The sequence below is a fragment of the Pyrgilauda ruficollis genome, unplaced genomic scaffold (genome assembly GCF_017590135.1).
Source record: "Pyrgilauda ruficollis isolate IOZ18807 unplaced genomic scaffold, ASM1759013v1 scaffold242, whole genome shotgun sequence".
NCBI classification, from domain to species: domain Eukaryota; kingdom Metazoa; phylum Chordata; class Aves; order Passeriformes; family Passeridae; genus Pyrgilauda; species Pyrgilauda ruficollis.
Genome location: NW_024523734.1, coordinates 296619 through 301768, shown reverse-complemented (window position 1 = coordinate 301768; position 5150 = coordinate 296619).

The window sequence follows — 5150 nt, the reverse complement described above, 5'->3', positions numbered from 1 at the left end:
GGGAGCGGCGGGGGCCGGGCCGGGGGGGGCCGCGGGCAGCGCCGGGCACGGAGAATCCCCGAACGCCGCCGGGGGGGGCGGACCGGAGAGCCAGAGCGGGATGCCGGAGGGAGCGGAGGCAGGTGAGGCCGGGGGCGGCGGGGGGGCTCGGGCCGAGCGCGAGGATGAGGAGGGACGGGGGGATGGAGCGGGACGGAGCGATGGGAGACGGGCGGGGATGGAGCCGAGAACGGGAATGGAGCGGGGCGATGAGGATGGAGCCGGGGATGAAGGACGGAGCCGGAAGGATGGAGGACGGAGCGGAAAGGACGGAGCAGGAGGATGAGGATGGAACGGGAGGATGGAGCCGCTGGGATGAAGGACGGAGCAGGGAGGGGGGAGCCGGAGCCGTCAGGATGGAGATGGAGAGATGAAAGGAAGAGCGGGAGCCATGGAGGACTGAGGATGAGGATGGAGCAGGCGATGAAGGACGGAGCAGGGAGGGGTGCAGGATGGGAGGATGGGGATGGAGCGGAGGGAAGGTGGATCGAGGTGGGGGATGAAGGACAGGGGTGCAGTGATGGGGCCGGAGGATGAGGATGGAGCGGGAGCGATGGACGACAGGGCAGGAGGGATGAGGATGGAGCCGGGGGATGAAGGACGGAGCCGGAGGATGAGGATGGAGCGGGGAAATGAGGGGCAGAGCGGGAATGACGGAGCCGGAGGATGAGGATGGAACCGGAGGATGAGGATGAGGATGGAGCGGGGAAATGAGGATGAGGATGAGAGGATGAGGATGGAGCGGGGAAATGAGGATGAGGATGAGGATGAGAGGATGAGGATGGAGCGGGAGGACGAGGCCCGGCCGCGGCTCTCGGCAGCCGCCACCGCCCGGGCTCCGGGCCTGGCAGCACCGGGGGGCTCCGGGCCGCCCCCCCGGCGGGGCACGGGGGCTTTGGGGAGCTCGGGGTCACCAGCGGGGGTCGGCAGCGGGCTGTGCCCCCCGTGCTGGGAGGTGCTGCTGGGACTGGGGGGGCTGAGCCTCGCCCCCACTCCCAGCACCATCCCCCCCAGGGTGGGAAACTGAGGCACAGCCCAAGGTCACCCCACAGCGGTGTCCCCGCGGGGCCGCTGTCACGTGTGGGGGGGCTGGGGACAGCCGGGACAAATGGCCAGGGTCACCCGCACCTCCCCGCGGGGCTGGCGACAGCGGGGACGGGGAGAGGGACACACCCCAGGGTCACCCTGTGCCCCCCCCGGGCTGAGGCTGGGGGTCCCCAAAAGGGGGGAGGGTGCGCTCTGTGCAGGGGGATCAGGGTGCACAGAGGGGGACCCCAAAACAGCCCCGAGCTGTGGGGCGGCCCCGGTCGGCAGGGAATTAACGGGGTCCCGGCAGCCCCCCCTCCTTACAGGGCACAGCTCCCCCCAAAACGGCCCCGGGGGTGGTGGGGGGGGGGCAGGACCCCCTCCCCTCAATGAGCCTTTCGGGGGTCCCCAGCACGTGGCGGGGGGGTTGTGCCGGACTGAACCATTTCAGACTGGGGGGGGGATCAGCGCCACCTGCCCCGCGCCGCCCCGCCCCCTCCCGGCTCCGGGCCCCCCGTGCCTTGTCCCTTCCCCGCGCCCCCCAAGGAGCCCCCCCCGGGCCGCCCCCCCGCGCTGGACCCCGAGCTCTTCTTCACGGCGCCCTCGACGCCGGTGCGGGCCGGGGGGGCGCGGCCGCCCCCCGAGGAGCCGACGGACGGGGACAGCGAGGGGCTGTGCTCGCCCCCCACGTCCCCCTCGGGCTCCTACATGACGGCCGAGGGCGGCAGCTGGGGCTCCTCGGGCACCGCCAGCACCTCCCCGTCCTGCTCCCCCAACCTGGCGAACGAGGCCGAAGGCCTGGGCGAGGGCGATGCCGAGGGTCTGGGGGGGGCCCTGGTGCTGCCCCCCGGCCTGGGGGACCCCCCGGCCTTCCCCCCGCTGTCCCCCGAGGAGGAGGATGACGACGATGATGATGACGAGGACGGTCCCTTCGCCCCGCCGGGCTGTGCGGATGACGAGGATGAGGAGGATGATGATGATGAGGACGGGCAGACGCCGGAGGAGGAGGAGGATGAGGACGAGGGCTCGGGGCTGATCCCGGCGGCGCTGCTCCCGTTCCGCGGCAGTCTCCTCTTCCAGGCCGAGGCCGTGGAGATCTCGCCGCGGGCGGCCCCCGACGAGGAGGAGGAGGAGGAGGATGAAGGCAGCACCTCGGCGTCCTTCCTGCGCTCGCTGTCCGAGAGCTCCATCCCCGAGGGGGGGGACGAGGCCTTCGCCTTCCGCGACGACACCGACGCCTCCTCGGACTCGGCCGCCTACGACGGGGACGAGGACGAGCGGCTGTACGGCAGCGAGCGGCACGCGGGGGACACGGGGACACCGCCGGGGACCCCCCCGGGGACACCCCCGGCCTCCCCCGCGCCCGCCGGTGTGGAGCTCCACCTCCGGGCCGGGTCCCCGTGTCACCCCCCCGTGCCCGGCGCCTTGGGGACACCCCTGGCACCCCCTGGAGGGGACGCGGAGCTGGACGGGGACGCCTTTGTCACCATCGCGGGGGCGTGGCCCCCGCCCGAGCCCCCCGAGGAGGCGGCAGAGGGTTCTGGAGCAGGAGGCTCTGGAGCAGGAGGTTCTGGAGCGGCGCTGGCACAGGGACCGTGCCCGGAGCTGGCAGCACCCAGCCCTGTCCCCCCGGCCCCCGTGCTCTGTGCCAGGGACCCCCAGAGCCACCCGCTGGGGGGGGCCAACGGGGAGCCCCAGGACGGCCCTGCGGGTGACAGTGACGGTGACAATGACCTTGAGCTCAGCACCGGGACAGTGGGGAGTGACGGCCACGGCGAGCTGGGCTCTGCGGCCACCAGCCTGGGGACAGCGGTGACACTGACCCCCCTGGGTGAGATGGATGATGTGGTGACACCAGTGACAGCCAGCCTGATGGACTCTGTGGACACTGACCTGGTGGCACCAGTGACACCGACCCCACTGGATGAGATGGATGCTGCAGCCACCAGCCCGGTGACACCCGGCCCGCCTGACGAGCCGGACACTGTGGCCACCGACGTGGGGACACCGGGGACACCAACCCCACTGGACGAGCTGGACACTGTGGCCACCGATGTGGGGACACCGGGGACACCAATCCCGCTGGATGAGCTGGACACTGTGGCCACCAACATGGGGACACCGGGGACACCAACCCCACTGGACGAGCTGGACACTGTGGCCACCGACGTGGTGACACTGGGGACACCAACCCTGCTGGATGAGATGGACACTGTGGCCACTGACATGGGGACACCAACCCCGCAGGACGCTGCAGATGCTGATGTGGTGACAGCCAGCCTGATGGACAGCACGGCCACCAGCCTGGTGGCACCCAGCCATGGACACTGTGGCCACCGATGTGGTGACACTGGGGACACCAATCCCGCTGGATGAGCTGGACACTGTGGCCACCAACATGGGGACACCGGGGACACCAACCCCACTGGACGAGCTGGACACTGTGGCCACCGACGTGGTGACACTGGGGACACCAACCCTGCTGGATGAGATGGACACTGTGGCCACTGACATGGGGACACCAACCCCGCAGGACGCTGCAGATGCTGATGTGGTGACAGCCAGCCTGATGGACAGCACAGCCACCAGCCTGGTGGCACCCAGCCCGTCAGATGCTGCAGCCCCTGATGCCGCAGCATTGGTGACACCGAGCCCCCCAGATGAGCCGGACACTGCGGCCACCAGCCTGGTGACACCGAGCCCACCACGTGAGCCGGACACCGTGCCCATGGACCTGGTGACACCAACCCCACTGGTGACACCCAGCTGCCCAGATGAGCCCGACACTGTGGCCACCAGCCAGGTGACACCAGGGACTCTGAGCCCCCCAGATGAGCTGGATGTCACGGCCACTGACCTGGTGGCACCGGTGACACCCAGCCTGCTGGACAAGATGGAAGTTGTGGACACTGTCCTGGTGACACCAGTGACATCCACCCTGAAAGATGCTGTGGCCACTGATTTGGTGACATCAGTGACACCCACCCTGATGGCCACTGCGGCCACCAGCCTGGTGACATCAGTGACACCGCCCCCCCTGGATGAGAGTAGAGCTGCGGCCATCGACCTGGTGACATCGGTGACACCTGCCCTGATGGACACCAGGGACGCTGTCCCGGTGACCCCGAGCGTGATGGACACCACACCGGTGACATCGGTGACGCCGACCCCCCAGGACGAGACGGCCACCGTGACCTCTGCTGCGGTGACCCCCGGCCCAAAGGACACCACGGCCACCGGCCCGGTGACCCCCAGCCCCCCGGCCGCTGTCCCTGCCCCGTGTCCCCCTGCCCGGGCCGTGTCCCCCGTGGCGCTGGCAGCCGGGGTGGCCCCATCCCACGAGTCCCCGGCTGTCCTCCCGTGTCCCCTGGCACAGGCGACGCTGTCACAGCCCCCCGGGGATGTCCCTGAGGAGCGGGGGGACGCGGCCACCGCCTCGGCCGAGGATTTGTCCCCGGAGCTGCCGGACACGTCGCGCTCCCGCGCCGCCTCCGGCTTTGTCACCGTGACCGCCCCCGAGGGCAGCGCCGGAGAGACCCCCCCGCGCCCCGCCGGGCCCCGCGGGGAGCCCGAGCAGGAGGAAGAGGAGGAGGAAGAGAAAGAAGAGGATGAGGAGGAAGCCTCCGCGCCCCCCTCGCCGCGGTTCACGGCCTCGGAGCGGGAGGTGTTTGTGGGGACCCCCCCGGCCCCCCCCGAACTGCTGCCACCACCCGGTGCCTTTTCGGGGCGCGGGGCCGGGCCGGGCGTCACTGCCCCGCTCCGGGGGGCCCCGGGGGTCCTGCCCCCCGGTGGGACTGGGGTGGGGGGGGGGCTTTGGGGGGTCCCTGGGTGCAGCCCCACAGGGCGTTTTGGGGGGCACCACCAGCTCAGCCCCCCCTTGCCGTGGGGTGTTGGGACCAGGGTGGGCCCCCGGGGGAGCTGGGGGTGCCTTTGGGGGGTCCCAGGGTGGGTGATGGGGGTGAGTAGGCGGGGCTGAGCCCCCCGAGGGGTTTTGGGGACCCCCCAGCTCAGCCCCTGTGCCCTCACAGCCCCCCAGCCTTCCCCGCAGAAGGAGCCGGAGCCCCGGGGCCGGGCGGGGGGCCCGG